This window comes from Hyperolius riggenbachi, chromosome 3, assembly GCF_040937935.1.
Source record: "Hyperolius riggenbachi isolate aHypRig1 chromosome 3, aHypRig1.pri, whole genome shotgun sequence".
NCBI classification, from domain to species: domain Eukaryota; kingdom Metazoa; phylum Chordata; class Amphibia; order Anura; family Hyperoliidae; genus Hyperolius; species Hyperolius riggenbachi.
Genome location: NC_090648.1, coordinates 384,076,623 through 384,097,820, shown reverse-complemented (window position 1 = coordinate 384,097,820; position 21,198 = coordinate 384,076,623). Strand labels below are relative to the sequence as shown.

The following is a 21,198-nucleotide window of genomic DNA, read 5'->3' as shown; positions in this document are numbered from 1 at the left end:
GGCAACCGCAGCTCACAGTCACGTCCACAGAAGCAGAGCAAGCTGGCTAACAACAGTCACCAGCAAACATCCACCCAGGCAAGACTACAGGATAGAACGTAACTAATAGCAACTGCAGCCTATAGTTACGTTCCCAGAAACTAGAGTAGCAGGAATACTACCAGTCACCTACGTGGTTTTGGCAGAATCCAAGCTATCTGGATAATGGACTTCACTGATCCACCGCGGATGCAGTGAACGTCCATCAAGCATGGAACTAGGCAATACACAATGATAAGAAAAATAACAAACAACTCAACTAACGGATAAATATATATTAGCAAGTCTGCATATATATTTATCAAGAACTAGCTAAAGCACAAGTAATAAGGTCGCATAGAACTACAATAACAGAACTATACAGAGTAACAAGGTGCCCAGTAGATCAGCGTACTGACCACTATGACGGGCGGGGTAAGAAATGGGAGGCAGACTTTTATGCTGGCATCAGCCAATGGATTGTATACAATGAACAGAGGCGCCAAAAGTATAAAATTAGATTAAATGAGCTTAAAAACCAACTTCATTGGCAAAAATGAAGGAGGAAGTGGTGGTCTTACCTCCCTCAAGCAGACACGACAACGACTGCAATTCAGACAGTCAAACACATTTATTAGAAACTCCAAAAAATTGCAACGCATTTCACAGGCTCAATCCCACTTCATCAGGTAATACAGGGAGGAGTATCAAGCGATCTGCACAAGGATTCAAGTTAAGGCGCTTAACTTGAATCCTTGTGCAGATCGCTTGATACTCCTCCCTGTATTGCCTGATGAAGCGGGATTGAGCCTGTGAAATGCGTTGCAATTTTTTTTGAGTTTCTAATAAATGTGTTTGCCTGTCTGAATCGCAGTCGTTGTCGTGTCTGCTTGAGGGAGGTAAGACCACCACTTCCTCCTTTATTTTTGCCAATTAAGTTGTTGTTTTTTTTAAAGATTCTTTTATTTTTGATTTTCAAATAGAAATATACGATACAACATACAAGGTACATGGTAGACAGAAATACATAAGGTTTGGCAATATAGGCCTATACACCAAGGGTACCGAAAAATATCATAACCTAGGTACCCCGAATTAGTACATCCATGTCATCATATATTGAATACAAAATCAAGTCACAAACCAGCGTGACTAGTAAAAACAACATAGCGTACCCTGGAATTCTTATGGGCTAACAAAAGTTTTCTTAAGATGTAGTTGTGTGGGCATAGATGTCCTCCTAAATGTTTGTAGCAAAGGGGTGGCCCTAGGCCCTGGGGGAACATACACCAGGAACCACCCGAGTGCTAGATTTAAGCTAGAGGGCGAGTAGTGCCCACTTCTCTATGCCCAATATATATGGGTCAGATTATATTTGGGAGGGGGACATCAAACTATAGGAGCAGATCAGTAGGCAATCCCTTTAGTCTCGGAAGTCCCTTGGGTTCCATTAGCAACCTATACCTCTGGAGGTGACAGAAGAAGTAAGAGAGAAAGAAGAAAAGAAAAGAAAAAGCTCAGAGGAAAAAAAGAATGAGCCTAGAGTAGACAGAGAAAGTAAGAATAAGATAAGAATAAGATATGTCGGAGAACCGCCCCCATTACCAACTTTCATTCCCTGAGTGCCATGGAACCCGCCCGATGAGGACAGATAACGTAAGGACCCACTTGTCAGGAAGTAGCTCCAGAACCCATACCTTGGGACTGTGTTCAACTCCCTTACCCCTGATCATTGCTATTAGAGCCCCGGGCAAACATAAGGGACCGATAACGGTCAGATTCTTTGAACTCAAACCAGCCATACCATGTCTTCCAAAATTGATCATGTTTGTCATGTACAGTGGCAGTGAGCTCTTCCATACATCTAGTCTGATCGACTTCTCGTAACCACTCCAAAGTTGTGGGAGGGTCCTGAGATTTCCATTTTTTTGCTATCAGAGCTCGAACTGCATTTACTAAGTGCCTCGTAAGAGTTTTCTTATATTTTCGAATAGACCATGAGTTGTGGTGTAATAAAAAGAAGGCTGGAGAGTCTGGTGGGAGAAAATCTGTCATTGCGTGCATAAGGTCCCTTATGTCTGCCCAATATTGGGTGATCCTGCTACATGACCAGAACATATGCCAAATAGATCCTGTATCCTGTCTACATCTCCAGCAAAGGGGAGAAGACCCTGGAAACATTTGGTGTAGCCTAGAAGGTGTGAGATACCATCTCGTAAAGATCTTATACCCAGCTTCTTGGTTTTTGAAGGAAATAGAAAATTTATGCAAAAAAGTGAGGATTTTCCCCGATTGCTTATCAGAGAATGTTAGACACAGGTCATGCTCCCACTTCTCTTTGTATGTCAAGGCAGGGGCTTCAGGATCATTAAGAAGCGAGTACACACATGAGATCATACCCCGCATTGAGCCCTCCCCTTGGCAGGTTTGTTCAAATGGTGTTAACGGTCTACTGAAGCTTATTTTGGAGCCTTGGGATAGAAGGAAGTGTTTAAATTGGAGCCATGACCATTGATCTAAGGTTGTAGAGTTCAGATCTTGCCGTAGTTTCTGTAGTGGAACCCATTCTCCCTCAGATATAAAGTTTAGCGCTCTTAGGTTAGGGCATTTGCGCCAAGCGGGGTAGCTTTTAGTGGCAAGACCAAGAGGGAAACTGGGGTTGTCCATACAGGGAGCAAAGGGGAAGGCCAGGGTGAGATAGCAGGGTCTTGTCTATATTTTGCAAGGGTCTTGAGTGTCTGAGTTATTAGGGCAGCTGCAGGGTCCAACCCCGTATATAACGGAGCAGACCAGGTCGACTGTACTAGGCGACCCTTCATTATCTCATCTTCTAAGCCCACCCAACGTTTGAGTTTTGCATGCTTATGCCAGTCTATAATTCTGATTAGAATGGCAGCTGCATGATAAAGGCGAGGGTTTGGGACAGCCATCCCACCCAATGCCTTAGGTGCAGTTTGAAGGGCATATTTAAGTCTCGGCTTACGGCCATTCCAAATGAATTTCGAAAAAGATTGAGTAACTGCTTTAAAGTATCGGGCAGGGATGAAGATCGGAAGGGTTTGAAATAGGTACAGTAAGCGAGGCATAATGGTCATTTTGATGATATTAGCTCGTCCAAACCATGAGAAATGAGGTTTATCCCAATGATGTAGGTCTTGCTTAATGCGGTCAAGGGTAGGAATAAAATTGGTCTGAAACAGGTCTTTTGGGTTCGGAGTGATCTGTACCCCTAAGTATTTCAAGGCTGCCTTAGGCCATTTGAAGGGGAAATTTGATTGCAATAGAGACTTCAGATCTCTTGGGAGAAGGACACCTAGCGCCTCGCTCTTATCATAATTAATAGACATATTAGATAGTTGGCCGTATCACTTAAATTACGATAGCAAATTGGAAAGGGAGATATGCGGATTGGTGAGATAGAAAAGCAGGTCATCTGCATAGGCAGCTACTTTATGTGATGAGGATGGGAGAGAAATACCTGTTATGTCAGGATTATTACGCACCGTACACAGGAAAGGTTCCAGGATTGACTATATATTCATCTCACACAACTTATTGTCAGTCTCTGCCTCCCCCTCGATTGGCAACATCTCTCTATCGGATCATGCACCAATATCAGTGGACTTTGCCCTAGGGGAAAGCAGACGAGGCCCCGCCTCCAGAGAGCAGAAACGCGCACCCCAGGGGGGAGGGGGGCCACCCCCGGGAGGGGGGCGCAGAAGCCCATCATTGCGTCCAGAGGGAGACCGGGGGGGGGGGGTACGCACATACAACAACAGACCTCCCTTCACGCAGCACCCAAGCATCCCCGAGTTCCGTGTATCCAATAAAGAGACCCCTTTATGCATAGAATAAGTAGTTGGCAAACAGAAACAGAAACATACATATACATATATACCTCCCCATATTTTCCCTGAATGTTCTCATCTCCACTAACATATTATGCAAGAGCTCCAGTATAGATATACTCAGTGGATCCAAACCAGAACCATCTCCCTGTCCCGGCATACTGACTATCCCACCTTCTAAGATCCGTATAATAGTACACATGTATTTTGGAAAAAACCATATAATTATATCCAGCATTAAAGGATCACTATAAAGATATAGCAGGCAGATAAATAAAGTAATATTGAAGCTGGGTTTCAACTATCCATATCGGTTAGACAGAGGAGGTTTGCACACAGGGGTGTGGTGACACCGCATCTTCCAAGCGTATTCATCTTGGGCACAATGTGAACAGGGAGGCATAGTCTCGGATATTTAGGGGGTGCAGAAAGGTGCTAGGGGGTCATTGCTAAATCGAATCCAGTTCCAGTGTCCGGGTGTAGGGCCCCCCGGGTGGGCAGTGGACAACCAAAGACAGAGGGCGGACACCCAGTACGTAGGGTAGGCCGAGGCCTTGTGAAGAGCACCGCAGTCAGGCATCCTGGGGCTGTGTATAGGGTTAAAGGGAAACAAATTGTTCCAGTGTCGGCTTAGAGCAAGTGTTTAAATCAGGGGAGTCTATTGATTGATGCACAGAGTCAGGGACCCAAACATGGGGGCAGACAGGGCAGATCAGATCAGATCGGGGGCCGAGGGCAGCAGGGTAACAGCGTGTGACAGTACTCACGTAGTTTTAGCGGCGGGGTCCGCATTTTTTCTGCGGGCGGGCCACTTCCAAGTTGTCCGGGTCCCATTCAGGTAATGCCACGGGTTCCATTGAAAAGGCTTGGAATAAAGTGGGCAAGTCTGACGGGTGAAGAAGGGAGAAAGACTTGGAGCCCTGCTTCATGACCAGTTGAAAGGGGAAACCCCAATAATATGTCGCTCCCATGTTCTGTAGCACCTGGATCAGAGGCTTCAGGGCTCGTCGCTGGATCAGGGTAGAGGGCGCCAAATCTTGATAGAGAGTGATCTCCGATCCCTGCCAAGTAATATCTCCTGCGTCACGCGCGGCCTGAATGATGCCTTCTTTCTCCGTAAAATTATGCAATCTGCATATGATATCCCTCGGAGGTTCGTCATCAGCAGGCATGGCCCTTAACGCTCTGTGTGCTCTATCAAACTTTAAGCGTTGCTCCGATGGACGGTTCAGCAGGCCATTGAAGATGGAACGCAGGGTAGACGTTATGTCTTCAGCAGGGACAGATTCCGGTACACCTCGTACCCTAATATTGTTGCGGCGATTCCTGTTCTGGAGATCCTCCATCTGGGTTCTCAGTACTCGGTTGTGGGTAAGTTGTTTTTCTTTTGCCTCCTTCAACTGCGCCACTTCTGCACGTAAGGTCTCCAGACCGCTCTCTACCGAGGTGACTCTGTCCGATAGGCCTGTGATGTCAGTGCGGATGGCGGCTATTTCCGCTTTTGTAGAAGTGACTATCCGTTCCGTCTGTTCATCAAGGTCCTGTTTAGTAGGGAGGCTGCGAAGATACTTCCATATATCTTCTAAATTGCACAGCGCTGCAGGGCCTGCCTTAAAGGACGTAGAGGTTTGTGTTGTAGAAGGTGCGGCATCCGCCATGTTGGAGGCCTCTGATGTCGGGCCTAGGGCCTGGAAATAACGGGTCACCGGTCTTTGTGTCGGAGTTGGAGGGCACCGGTCAGCGGCAGTAGCTTTCTTGTCGCCCTTCATACCACTTTGGGGGCCAGGAGAGAGAGAATTCTCCGCTAGAATAGCTGTTAAAAGCACACGAGGCCGGGAGCTCAGCACATCCTTACTCCTCCATGGTTGGCTCCGCCCCCATTAAGTTGGTTTTTAAGCTCATTTTATACTTTTGGCGCCTCTGTTAATTGTATACAATTTGGAGTCCACCCTTGGTGGAGGGTTGCTACCCTTTTTTCCTTTCTACAGAGAGCGACTTCTTAATCCTGAGTGGGGTCAGGGTAATCTCCCCACCTGCCTTTAATCTCCCCACCTGCCTTTAAAGTGGTTGCCTGCTGGTGACCCTGACTTGTGAGTATCTAGCAATACGAATTTATTGCCACCTTGTCCAGTACGTATTACACTATTGGGGCTCTTGGTGCTCCCTGTTTTTATCAGCCAATGGATGCAGGTATGCAAAGCTCCACACAGCTGAATGGTAATCACTCAATCATGAGCTGGCTTGATTACCATTTGCTAGCTGGCTGTGAATGCAAAGGACCCCCATAAGAAATACATGCAGAATTATGTAACAACATGCATGCAGGAAAACCAGGGCTATCTGGCCGCAGCTCAGCTGCAACAAGGAATTGGTGGAATGATGACAGCATCCTGAGCTGCCCAGAACTGCAGAGCGATTGCAAATGACAATGAGACCCATTGCAAATGCACAACCGAATGCAAGCAGATAAGCCAGAACTGTCCGTTTGCGGCTCCACTGCAACGGACAGAATACACTACAGGAGGGATCCTTACAGTATCCTTTGTGAATCAACATGAGCATGATATTGAAAATCCCTGGAACTCTTTTTTTTTTTGTTTACTAGAGAGATCTTATAACAATCCAATTTTACCTGATTGCAAATGTCCTGCATGCTGCATTTCTTCAGTTTTTCTCGTTTTCCTAGCATCCAGGTAAAATTACAAAATGCAATTACACTGCATTTTGGGTTTACCATTGCGTTTTGCAGTATTAAACTTAGGGCTATTTTTTTCTGTTTCTAATCACATGCACATCATAAAATGAAAGGACATCTTTAAGGCCTTTTTTCCACGAACTGTTGAGCTGTGTGCTCAGCAAGCAGTTGCCAGGCAGCGACAAGCAGTTACCAGGCAGCGACAAGCAGTTACCAGGCGCAGTGAGCAGTTGTGGGAGTTTGAGAGGCATTTCCCTGTATAGAAAGAGTTTGTGGAAAAGAGGCCTAAAGTAAAGAAAATTACAGGAACCCTTTTATACTACTGCAATCCGATTGCAATCTGATTTTGCCCATAGGTAGGAATTCTGCATGCTGCATTTCTTCTGCGTACCTAGTATCCAGAGAAAAGTCGCAATCGCAGGAAAAGAATTGCATTACAAAATCACATTGCATTTGTGATTGCGTTTGCAGTATAAAGGAGCCTTTGGGGCTCTTTTCCACCAAAAATTGCAATCAGCTTTGCAAACGTGTTGTGATGCAATCACGATTTTCACCATTTACGCAAGCACTTTTTTTTTATGGTCATTTGCGGGGAATATTAATAATGATTACAGGCCAATGATGGACAAATAATGCAGTATGCAGAGTATTCGTGATTGGCCAAAAAATATAGCACACTGGTGGAGAAGGGGCATCGTAAATAACATAGGGGGGCCCTTGTAAACGGCAAACTGCCAGCACTGTAATAATTGAATTGAAGCGTAGCCAGTGGAAAAGGGCTGCAAATCAACTATTGCAATTATTCTCTGGATGCTAGGAATGCAGAAAAAAATCAGCATGCAAGGACGTTTGTGATCCAGCAAAATCAGATCGCAATGGTATAAAAGGGTTTACAACATTTTTTTATTGATGTCCTTGCATTTTGCTTGCAATCAGAAACAGATTGAAAAATGCAGCAAATTGCATGTCGTATAAAAAAGCTCTAAGCAGTCAGAGAAGATTGTTGACAAGAAAATATGGCGTTTTAGATTTGGTGCAGCAGGTATTTTCCTTTTGTATTGTGCAACTACTTCAGCAGTTTTTACAAATTAGTTTATTCATAGTTCATGTAAAACAAACAATGCTTTTTTAAATGCAAACTTTAAAGAAATACCAGAATTTTAGACTATTATGAAAAAAACCCTGCAGTTTAAGGAAGAAAATGCGCTTTAGCCCAACAGGTGGCGCCCGTGTACCAAAATGGAAATGAGAATATCATATTTGTATGAACAAACTTTTTGGCCAAGTCTAGAAGTGACTGAGAAAGCAGCATATTATTGACGACTGCAGAGAGACGTGCAAAAACATAGAGCAACACATTAAGCCTCAGACACTAGTGAGCTATTAATACTGTACAAAGTGCTTCAAAGTCTGCTGCCCTTATCTGCACTTACTGACCTGTGGACAGAGAGAAACACTGACCACAGGCTGCCAGTGGGCTCAGAACAGTTCTAATTAGCATAGCTCCCAACTGTCCCTTTTTCTGAGTGACAGTCCCTTTTTGGGAGCCCTGTCCCTCTGTCCCTCTTTCACCCTCATTTGTCCCTCTTTCAGGACTGTGTCCCTCTTTCTATGTAAATATATATATTTTTATACTAAAAATGTGTTTGATTGACTCTAAACTTTATTCCCATCCTTTAAATTGATATATTACTAATTTTAAAATGTTCATAAAGGAAAGATTTATGACCAAAAAGCAGCACCACAAACGTATGTAGACAGAAGTAACCACAATTTTATTAAGTACATATAACACACTATACATAAAAACCATTAAAAACACATCTGCTGGTGAACCTCATATAAAATATGATCAACATAACACCTATAATAGATGGCATAAATATATATCAGCACATATATTTTCACCTTATGGTGCTCAGATAAGAGCTCCCACAGTGAAGAACCCGGGTTCAAAAAAGTGCTCAAGTGAGCTAAATAAATAGTGCAAACAATGTGTGTTAATACAAAAAAGTGCATGAGTATCCACATGAATAAATAAAGTGCATGACCATATAACAAGGGCACATGTATAAACAAATGCCACTAGTGCAAACAGAGCAGAGTTGAATGCTGTATACCCTGCATATTATGATGCTGAACTGCAAAGGTGCAATGTGCAGACAAGGAGCTCTTACGTGACCCGGGATGAAGAGGATCGAGGTGACCAGCAGGAAGGAAGGGATGTCCCCGGCTGACTGCTCTACCAGTATCGCGGCAGTCACGCCGCTTTGTCAAGAGAGGGGGATCCCTCGCACGAATTGCGCACCATTTTCGCACGAATTTTGACCAGTCGATATTTCAGCCTATACTTCTGGATAATTGCTATTTTGAGATATCACATGAGGTAAATTACCAACCATGTAATAAATAGGTCGGTAACCACTGGTGAATTGAGGCCATAGTGTGAATTTGGCCTAATACAGTCTAGAACAGCTAATTCATGACTGAATACTGTCTGTGCTCTGCCTTCAACCCAGTGATTTCTGCAAACTCTTCTCACATAAAGGGAAACTGTATGTGGAGGTTGCCTTGCATATTTATTTCATTTTAAGCAATACCAGTTGCCTTGCTGACCTGCTGATCCTCTGCCTCTAAAGGCTCATACACACATCCGACTATAGTCTTTGGAAAATGAAAGATCACAGACCAATTTTACCACCCTTCCTGTAGTATGAGAGCCATACTCTACACAGTCTTTTCTATGCAGCTGAACTCCCCATCAGAAAATTTTTTTTTGCAAGATGCTGCACACACAGATGCTGTACAGACACAAAAGATCAGTATCTGCAAAAGATCTGTTCCTGCCAAAAATCCATTCCTGCAAATTGCAATGATAGTCTATGAGATCTGCAGATCATCATACACACGATTTAACTGACATTCATCTGCAGATCAAGCAGTCATCTGCAGATCTGAAAATCCATCCTGGTGGATCTGATCTGCAGATGAATGTCAGTTAAATCATGTGTGTATGATAATCTGCAGATCTCATAGACTATCATTGCAATTTGTAGGAATGGATTTTTGGCAGGAACAGATCTTTTGCAGATACTGATCTTTTGTGTCTGTACAGCATCTGTGTGTGCAGCATCTTGCAAAGATTTGTTTCTGATGGGGAGTTCAGCTCCATAGAAAAGACTGTGTAGAGTATGGCTCTCATACCACAGCAAGGGTGGTAAGATTGGTCTGTGATCTTTCATTTTCCAAAGACTATAGTCTGATGTGTGTGTGGCCTTAATACATTTAGCCATACACCCTGAACAGGCATTTCTGACATTATTGTCAGATCTGACAAGATTACCTGCATGCTTGTTTCTGGTGTGATTCAGAAACATCTGCAGCCAAATAGATAAGCAGGACAGCTAGGCAACTGGTATTGTTTAATAGGAAATAATTATTTTTTAGACATTACATTTGTCTGCGTTACAACTTGCACATTTTTGCCACAATATCTACTGTGCCAATTAGAAAATGTTTGTGGTGTGAGAAATTATGCAGCAGGTTCTATTTTTTTTCCCTGCAAAAGGAAAATTGTATTTAGATGTAAACGATCTCATACTTGGTTGTAAGTTCTAAGCAAATTCACGTGGGAAAACATATTAAAAAGTCTGAACGCTGCCTTTGGGGTTTATTCACGAAACAGGTTGTCTAAGCGTGAACTCTAGCCCTCAAAGTGCCTGACTTGGGCGCCGCCATAGACGTAATGGTATTATGTCTATAGCGGCGCAGTGAAATTTTCAATGTAATTCGGGAGCCTGAAATTGTCGGACTCCAAATGACTTCTCCCTCCGAGTTGCTTCAGCTTGCAGGGGAATAGTATTCAATGCCGCACAGAATTTCAGTGCCAGCATGTTGAGATGCCATTCCACTCACCCTGTGTCCAACTGACCGGGTGGCGTAATAATACGTACACCTTATTTCATACTAAACAACATGTGCACGCATTCCCGGGGCAGGAGATGCACAGCAGGGTTGGTTAATGTAAACACTAGCGGCACTAGCACAATTAACCTGACAGGAAATCGCATCCGTTGTGCAATAAAGTGTTTCCAGGTGCCTTATGCAACACGCGAGAACGCTTTACTGTGAACGATAACATAAAAAAATCAATGCACATAACTAACAGCACAGCACAAAAATGTAGAAGGCCCCTTAAAGGGATCCAAGCACCTATTTAATAAACCATGTAAAACAAGTCTCCCCCTGCAGGAGGTTCATAAATAGCAGAGCTGTGGTACAAAAATCCTCCGACTCCTCAGGTTGGGATTAAACCGACTCCGCGACTCCGACTCCTCTAATTTGCATATTACAATTTTGTTTGTTTGAAAGTATGTAACATGAAATGCATCTCTTAACTGCCAACGCTTAGGAATTTTAAAATACGACTGAAGTGAAAGGGATATGGAGGCTGCCATATTTATTCCCTTTTAAACAATACCAGTTACCTGGCTAGCCGGCTGATCTTCTGCCTCTAATACTTTTAGTCATAGACTAAAACTAGTCCTTGGTAAGAGTACTTGTAGAAGACAGGAACAAAGAACATCTATCAGGCCCTAGGCAATGTGACTGTGAGTTCATGTAAGAGTGATGTGCAGGTACTCTGCAGGGGAATGATGGGATTCTTCCTCTATTACACATTCTTCATGCACAATCTGAACACGGATCAGGCCCTAGGCAATATAACTGTGGGTACATGTAAGAGTGGTGTGCAGGTACTCTGCAGGAGAATGAGGCGATTCTTCCCCTATAACACATTCTTCAGGTACAATCTGAACCAGCTTTATGGGTGATAGACAATACCTCTGTGTTCAATGTGCACAACATTCTCAGTGGATTCCCTGCAACTCTGTGGGAAGTGCATATGTAGAGTATAGTACTAATGTGTAACAAAGTAAACCTGAGACAGATGAAATTCAAGTTTTATACATACATGGGGTATACAGTTTTATACATTCTCCAGCCCTCTTCAGGCCAATCAGTCCCTCACTGTCCTCCTCCGCCACCTGGATCTTCTGCTATGGGTCTAGGTACTTGCGCCAGTCGGGGGTAGTGTGCATGCACACACTCCGCCGCTGGGAGCGTACTACACCTGCGCAGCACTATTGCGCAGGTGCAGAATGTTCCTGGCTGTGGGAGCGGCACGCGGCCGGACTGCACTGACTGGCTGAATTACCGGGACTCATAGCAGAAGATCCAGGTGGCAGAGGAGGACAGCGACTGAATTAGCCTGAAGGGGGCTGGAGGAAGTTCCCAGGTTTGTATAAAACTTTTCTTTTCATCCGTCTCAGGTACCCTTTAATTCGTAGTCACCACATTTTAACAACATATCAAATTATTTGATTTCATGAGCAAAGGGAGTGCGTACATTTGCATAAACCAGCATCAACGCAGAATTGTTTCCATCTCATTGACCATCTCTATTAGTGACACGGCTACACATCAGGCTTTATTCTTACAGCATAGATGTTATTTAGATGTTATTTAGTGTATATATATATATATATATATATATATATATATATATATATATATATATAAGATTCCTGTGTACACATCATATATATTGTACAGTCACTATCAGATATGTATATCTGACTTTAAGAATACAGGGACTGCTTTATTGAAGCAGTAACTATTTTTTGATTGGTTTATTTCATTTTTGTGGACTAAGCACAGCTATTACTGTATATATAAATTATTTATGATGACTTTTATCTGAGAAATAGAACATTTTATCATATTTTCTATTTTAATTACAGTTTAAATTCATTAGGAGTCAGAGTCAGTGCATTTTCTCCCGACTCTGACTCCAGGTACCCAAAAATTACTCCAACTCCGACTCCACAGCCCTGATAAATAGTGTGGGCTGTTTGGGGGGGGGGGGGGGAGGAATGTGCATTACGTACCTTCAGAGGCTTCTCCTCCATCTTCTTCAGTCAGACCTACAGCTAGTTTGGTTTGAAGTGCCTGTGGCGGTTTTGTGCATTCCCGGTCACCGCAATGCATGCCAGTGGCTGTAGTAATTTGATGTGAGTACTTCTGGACAGGAGATGTACACACATTGAAGGACTGCATCTCTGGACATGCAAAACGGGATGTATGCAGCGTTTTTGGATTTCCTTTCCTGAAAAAATTGTATTGAAAAATCACAACCGCTAAATGATTGCAAGTGTGAACCAGCCCATGCCCCCTGTAATCATTACAGTATATGCTGCATTTCATAGAAATAGATAGGAGCTCATGCCGCATTCCCTTGTTGTGCATGCTAAGTCCTACATGATGTCTGACGGCAAGTTTCTGCCGATGCATGTGAACATAGGAAGAGTGTTAAATTAATGCGTTTGCATAACTCCCAACTTTTTGATATAAGAAAGAGGGACTTGTAATCAGGTAATGGCTGTGTGCAATAATTTCAGTCCAAATCTGCTAGATCACTTATGTTATTCCAGTCGTCTCCAGCCAGTTGACGTTCAGTACATTAAGCCGATGTCCATCATGCAAGTACTGGAGGCAGTGTTTCAGGATACTGGAGATGTTGCTGGGAGAAAAGTGTTTGGCAGAACCTGAATACTAACCATGTAAAAATAATATGAAGATTTAATGTGCTCTGTCCATCCATTATTGCTAATTCTCCTTAAACCTGCCATGATTGCTTATAAAACATTCATATAAGAATACATTTTCTTCCTCTCTGATGTCTTTCAAGAGTTTCCATTAAGACATTTGCCCTTCTGGAGAAGTACCACTTTCCTGGAGGACAACTATCCTGAAGAATACATAACATGTTTAGAAATGTTGGCTTTTCCCAGCCAAGTATTTACCCCCTCATAGATTCGTCTGCTACTAAATACTTGCTCTGTCCAACAAGGTGCATTATATTGGGTTTAACAGCCAAAAAAGAACTGGCCTGCAAAACCAGGTGCAACTTCCTGTATTCACTCAACAGCAAACAGCCAGTCTCCACATCCAAAAGCTTCATACTGGTTTCTCCAGCCAGGTGCATTGACCTGCATCCACTAGCCAATAAACAGCTCCCCACCCAGGAGTATCATATTAGCTTCACCAGCCAATAAAATATTTTCAATCAGGTGCAATAACCTCCATTCACAAGCCAATAAACAGCTAGCCTCCCCAGCCAGGAGCATCATACTTAGTTCACCAGCCAAAAAATGCTGGTCTCCCCATCCAGATGACGTTCACTAGCCACTAAACAGTTTGCGAGTCTCCACAGCCAGAAGCATCATACTGGGTTCACTAACCAAATGCACCAGTCTTACTAGCCAGGTGTATCATTCTGCATCCTCAAGCCAGTCTCTCTAGCTAGGTACATTATCCTCAGTTCATTCATTAATAACCAGCTGGTCTCCCCAATAGAGATGGTCAATTAAGTACAAATAATTCTGACTTGTTTGCATATTTCATGCAAAATGCGTGCAGCTTGGAATTTGGTCAGGCAGAATCGATAGTAATTACATTTGATTGTACTAATTATTTGCATTTCAAATATCAGCCACTAAATACCTTATCACCTTAGCTAGGTCCAACTTTTTATATTGCCCCAGACAGAGGCATTATCATGAGTTCTTTAGCCAATAAACCGTCGATCTACCCAGCCAGGTGCACTATCGAGAGAATGGCCTGTCAGCCAACTGTCAGTCACGACCTCAGCTTTTCACCTTCAGACCAGTCCACTCAACAGTCAGTCATGATCCTCAACATGTCTCATCACATTCAGCCTTCTCCTGCTAGCTGGCAGTCAAGTCTTCCGCCTGTCACCTTTGGCCCTATCCTGCTAACTGTCAGGACCGCAGCCTGTTACCTATGGCCCTGTCCTTTTGGCTGTCAGGACCTCAGCCTGTCATCTTTGGGCCTGTCCTGTTAGCTGTAAACAATATCAATCTTTCACATTTAGCCCTTTTCTGACAGTTGTGCCAACTTTAGCCTTTCACCTTGGGCCCTTTTACTGCCACCTGGCAGTCTTGAGATCAGCCTCTCACCTTTGGTCCTGTTCTGTCAGCTGTCAGTCACAATTTCAATCTGTCCCCTTGACCTTGTTCTGTTTTCTTGCTCTGACCTGCCACCTCTTGACCTATATTCTTATATACCTCACGTCTTGTCCTTGACCTATATTCTGACTTTACTTTGCCAGTCACCAGCCTGACCTGAACCTATACCCTGAATTTGGTCTGCCAGCTGCAAGTCTTGTCTTCGGCCTGTACCCTAATTCTGCTTTGCCAGACACTAGTCCTTACCTCTGCCTGTATCCTTATGCTACCTTACAATCTTTCTGTCCAATCTTAACCTTGCCATATTCACATTGCATGATTCATGCTCCTGTTCTTCTTGTCAACAGTGTGGTAGTAGCCCCAGGCCCATGACCTTGTAGTAACTTGCATCCTGGATTATGTAGCTAATACATATGCAGTATCCTAAGCCAGTTAAATCATATTGGATGGTAAATAACCAAATGTTCTTATCAGCTAGCTTTATTACCTTAGAATTACCAGTCAATAAATAACCAGTTTCTCTAGCCGGGTATTTCATTCTTCATTCACTAGCCAAGAAACAACATCAAGTCTCCCCAGCCAGGGGCATCTTACCAGATTCAACAGTCAATAAACTGACAGTTTTTACTACAAGGTACACTCTGCTGGATTCACCAGCCAATTAAAAGATGAGCTTTCCAGGCAGTTAAATTGTCCAGGAAACACCAGCCAATGAAAAGCTGGTCTTTTCATCAATCATCCTGGATTAACCATCCAATAAACAGCCTGATATATTGTTCTTGATTCACCATCCAGTAAAACGTAAGTCTCCCAAAGCAAGTGAATGTTTCTGGAATCACCAGCCAATAAACAAATGGTCTCCTAATCTAATCCAGGTGTATCATCCTTGATTCACTGGCAAGTAATCATCTCCCCATCTAGGTGTATTAGTCAGGTTTCATCAGCCAAAAAACAAAAAGTCTTGTAGACAAACGTATGGCATCCACTGACACATAATAAACATCCAGTTTCCCCAGAAAGGTTTATCATTCCAGATCAACTGTCTAATAAACAGCCCAGGCCAGTTGAAGTGGACCTGAACTCTTGCACAGGTCAGAAGAAAAACATATAGAAATGCACCCTGTATGTATTTAGAGAATGTAGGCTTTCTAATTCTTCCTCATTTGTGACTAAGCACAAGTTGTAATTTGATCCATCAGCTGTGTCAGCTGACTGCCATGGCAGAGAGATAATTGGTAAACACAGGATGTTAATTTATTGCAGTATTTGTATCAGCTGTAAAAAGAAATGTGTTTCTTTAACCTCTTGGGGACCACAGTGTTAAACCCCCTTAAAGACCAGGCCTTTTTTTGTAATCTTTTTTTATTGTAATCTTACAGGTGTACTGGACGAGGAATGGAATAAAGAAAGAGACCAAGTGTAATATAGCTGTCAGAAGGTACAAGGTGGGCTTCTACATTTCTTTCTATAGCAAAGCGGTTGGCAAAATAACACTTTTCTCTTGGTCAAACTGGTTTCATTAGGTGTAAAATCTCTGCGACTGCCAAAATAATTAGCATCATATTGTATGTAATGGCACCAGTGTATTGCTTGGTGGCAGGGTCCCTTTAGTGGTGTGATAAATAGCAGCATGGTGACAATGTTTTCAACCATCTGTCAGAATTACATCCACTGCTCCTGCTTGCTGATTTGCAGATATATAAAGCGGACAATAACGAGATGCTGGTTTAGAGATCGGCCAGGAATCTTGATTACTGCTTTTTATATCTTTGTATCGCTCGAGGCTGTTATGTTAAACATTGTGTTCATGTTAATCTCTATTCTCCCTAAAGGGGAAGATTGTTATATGATGGAGATAGATATGGCTGACCAACCTGTGAAAGCAGCACGAAGATTAACAGTGATTGTATCCATATATTGAAGATTGTAGCCATATATATATACTGTAATGTATATTCTGCTGCACTCTAATTTATAAGCAACATTTACATAAGGATTTAGGCCAGTTACAGATTGGGGCATTCTGTTGCACATCCTGGAAATTAGGATCGCAACAGAGGGGAAAAATCGCATTGTGCATTACGACACATACAGAACACGAAAAGTATACTTCAATGCAACGGTAAACTCACACATAGGGCTTGTTTTTCACGCAAAGATTTTGCGCGCAAAAAATTTGCAATTGCATGTGAAAATGCGGTCAAAAAAGCTAATGCGGCCGTGATATGAATTATCACAGTTTAGTGCAGGGGTCTCAAACTCACGGCCCGTGGGCCATTTGCGGCCCTCGATACAATATTTTGTGGCCCTCGCTGGCAAAAGCTTCCTTATAGTTCGCTTCAGTGCTCCTAAGTAATCCGCCGCATCCCCGCCGCTAAACGAGGAGTGCAGAGCCCCTAAATCGCACGGGGGACAATCCGCTGGCATTTCATGGAAGGGGCAGAGCTTTCAGCTTCAGCTCTGCCTCTCCTGACGTCAATCGCCGCCTCTCCCCGCCCCTCTCTGTGAAGGAAGAGTGAGAGGGGCGGGCAGAGGCGGCGATGTGCCGCGATTGTGAAATCCCTTATGCGACCCAGTCTCATCCTGACTTTGCCTCCTGCGGCCCCCCAGGTAAATTGAGTTTGAGACCCCTGGTTTAGTGAATCAAGCCCATTGTCCGGTAATACAGAGCATGCCTTGGTTTTGGTTTAGATATAGCTATCAAAAAGTGCAACCTAACCATTGACTTCAAGCTATTTGTATCAGAAAATGCAACCCAACCTAACCCTAGCCCTCTCCTCCACTCTTCCCACCCTAACCTGTCCTAATCTTGCTGCAGCTCAGTATCGCCAAACTCTCTCATCAGCCCTAGAGAAAGTTGCTCCCCCAATATTCCGCCGCTACCGCCCCCCTAACCACCAGCCCTGGCGCACTACCCATACTCGCAAAATCCAGAGGGTAACATGCGCCACTAAACGGAAATGGAGGAAAACTCAACTTAACCAGGATTTCCTACAGTACAAGACCTGCTGCAGTTCCACACTGCCCTTGCTGATGCAAAACAAGAATATTTTACCAAGCTCATCGGAGCACAAACTTCCAACCCCCGGTGTCTTTTTGCCACTTTCAGCTCCCTGCTTAAACCCACCCACCCTCCGTTTCCTCCCTCTCTGCCACAGATTTAGCCACCCACTTCACCAACAAAATTGTCTCCATTCGTCAGGAAATATCCAATCTTCACCTCCCAACCATCTCCTCCTCCACCCTATCCTCCCCTCACCTCCTTCACTCCTACTACTACTGAGGAAGTCAACTACCTACTGCAGCCTTCCCATACCACTACCCCCTTGACCCCCTTCTGATTTACTCCAGCCTCACTTCACGGATTTGGCCCCAGTCCTCACTACCCTGTTTAACCTCTCCCTATCCACAGGCACCTTCCCCTCAGACTTCAAGCAGGCCACTGTACTACCCCTGCTCAAGAAACTCTCCCTTGACCCCTCACTACCCTCCAACTACCGGCCTATCTCCCTCCTCCCCTTTGCCTCAAACCTCCTTGAGCGTCTGGTTCCCAAACGCCTGACTCAGTACCTCAATGCCAACTCACTGCTAGACCCACTGCAATCTGGATTTCGGCCTGCCCACTCAACCGAAACAGCTCTCACCAAAGTGGTCAATGACCTTGCCTTAGCTAAAGCTGAAGGTAAATACTCCATTCTCCTCATCCTTGACCTTTCAGTAGCTTTTGACACAGTAGATCATCCCCTACTCCTCCAGTCCCTCCAGTCCATGGGCATTCACGACCTCGCCCTGACCTGGCTTTCATCCTACCTCTCCAACCGCTCCTTCACAAACTCCTTCAATGAGTCCTCATCCACCCCCAACCCCCTCTCGGTGGGAGTCCCCCAAGGCTCGGTCCTCGGCCCCCTACTGTTCTCCCTATACACATCCTCCATTGGCAAGGTTATCTCCTCCATGGGTTTTAACTATGATCTGTATGCTGATGACACCCAGATCTACCTCCACACCCCTGACATATCCCCCACTACCTTGGACAAGGTCTCCTCCTGCCTATCAGCCATCTCCTCCTGGATGTCTGCTAGGTTCCTGAAACTAAATCTAGACAAAACGGAATTTATGATCTTCCCACCCCGGCCATCCTTGAACCTCCCAGATGTGCATGTCACTGTTAACCACACTACCATTCACCCTACCTCTCAAGCCCGCTGTCTGGGTGTCACCCTGGACTCCGCACTCTCCTTCACTCCCCACATACAAAACCATACAAAGTCCTGAAACTTCCACCTTCGTAACATCTGCAAGATCCGCCCTTTCTTGACTTCTGCCACCATCAAATTCCTCATCCATGCTCTCATAATTTCCCGCCTTGACTACTCATCCATGCCTTTCTGTCTGGTCTCTCTATGATCCGAATAGCCCCACTGCAGTCCATTATGAATGCGGCAGCCAGAATGATCCACTCCTCCTATCGCTCCCATCGCTCCACCATGGCGGTTCCCCTCCGTGAATCCCTCCACTAGCTTCCTATCCAGTCCAGAATCAGATTCAAGATACTGTGTCTGACCTACAAATCTGTCCACAAAACCTGTCCAACCTACATTTCCGATCTTACTCAGAGGTATACACCTGTGACTGACTAAGCATTACCTTGTACTCATACTGTGCTGCATGATCTGATTTTTCTTGTATTCCTGTATTGTCATATTGCTGTATGTCACCCCTAAATATTGTATGTAACCTAAACTAATGTCCAGTGCTGCGTAATATGTTGGCGCTTTATAAATACAACAAATAAATAAATAAAATAAATAAATACACACATCCAATGCTGATTGCCCAATTTTACCACTTCCATGTAGTATAAGAACCAACAGATTTTGAAATGTAATGATCTGCTCTGCTGTCTGCACAGGCAGACAGCTTTTTGACCATTTTTTAGGTCTGAGTGCTGCAGCTCTCTGGAAAAGAGACCTATCTTCACTCTGTGAGTGGCAGAGCTGCTGTTCTGGTGAGGAATTTGCATCCACTTGTCATGCAAATTGCTTAGCTGCTTCCTTTGATGGCCTGCAGTATAAATACCATTTCCTCCCAGAATTCCTTGCTGGTCATGATGGTTTGTTCCTGCTAACTTGCCTGGAGTCTCAGCCCTCTGCTCATTGTAGGCTATTATTGCTAGCTTAGAGTAGTTACCCTTTGGGAGTGCTCCTTGCATTCCTATTTAGTGCAGTCAGGTTGTGTTATATTTGTACTGCCTATTCTGTCTTGTCTTGTCCTTGCGATTGTACTGTCGCCAGCGGTTGGCGGTAGTGAATCGTTTTGTCTTTCCGGTGCAATTGTTCTGTCCCAAGCGGTGGCCAACTGAAAATCGCTCTGTCTGTTTGGATCGCACTTGCCCTAGCGTTTGAGGCGGTGGATCTCTCTGTATTCTGTCTTGGAGTTTAACCTCAGCTGCGGTTGCTGCTGGTTACTCCTTCTGTCTGTTTTGTTATTTGGATCGCACTTGCCCTAGCGTTAGAGGCGGTGGATCTCTCTGTATTCTGTCTTGGAGTTTAACCTCAGCTGCGGTTGCTGCTGGTTACTCTTTCTGTCTGTTTTGTTATTCGGATCGCACTCGCTCTTGCGGAAGAGCAGTGGATTCTTTCAGTCCTGTTCCTGGGTACGGATCGCACTCGCTCTTGCAGAAGAGCAGTGGATCTTATCAGACTTGTTTCTGTTGTCTGTTTGTCCAGAGCAAACGCTTGTTGCTGTTGCCTGAGGTAAGGCAATCGATTAGCAAGCGTTTCTGTTATTTATTTGTTTGTGTTTCTGGGTTCATGTGCTAGTTAAGGTCGGCGTGTTTTGTCTCTGTTGCGCTTCTCGTGCGGAGACCGCGCCATTAACGTGTTTTTGTCGCTGTTGCGCTTCTCGTGTGGCGACCGAGTTTAGATAGTGTGTTTGTTATTTTCTTTGGCCTTCTGATCATTGTTGTTTGCTGTGTCTTTCTTACTACACTTCTGCTCTGTCTTTACTATCTTGTGTCGCTATCAGCAATCGCCATTCTTGCGATTGCTTCCCACTTGGTCTTCGCTGGTATGTGGTCACCGTCGCCAGGTGGCGACTAGATTGGTGGACATACATACATTCTGTCTCTGTGCTCACTCTCTTTCACTAGGGGCTATCTTGCCTTGTATTGCTTCCCCTCGTACAATTCCTATCTGGCATCTGTAGCAGTGCAGAGGGTTTATTCCTCTGCACTCTACAGCTCCATCTGCCGGTGGGAATTCCCCTCTACAGATGCATTGCACCAAAGCTGGGTTCCGTTATACAGACGTTTGTGGAGGATTTCCGCAGTGTCAGCGCACATCCTGAGCGCTGGCCACGGAGATATTCCACAATTGTTACATGAACACTCTGAACAGATTGTGTAGGTATGGTCTCATACTACATGGAACTGATAAAACTGGCCAATCACAATTGGATTTATGTACGTACCTTTAAGCACTATGGGAGAGGCACAGTGCTTGCTTTGGGGAATGATTGATAGTGATATAAGTAAGTAAGAAGGAGAATGGCATGATTTGGAGTCCAAAACTTCTTCAACCACTTATGG

The 21,198-nt window shown here is 44.2% G+C and overlaps 1 long non-coding RNA gene across 1 annotated transcript in view; it reads left to right on the top strand.

Annotated features, from left to right (window-relative positions):
• Positions 1–16,060, top strand: part of LOC137564058 (uncharacterized) — a 265,554-nt gene extending 249,494 nt beyond the window's left edge. Inside the window, exon 3 of the long non-coding RNA XR_011030502.1 lies at positions 15,989–16,060. This is a non-coding gene — a long non-coding RNA (uncharacterized lncRNA). The remainder of the gene's footprint in view (positions 1–15,988) is intronic.
• The last annotated feature ends 5,138 nt before the right edge of the window (positions 16,061–21,198 follow it).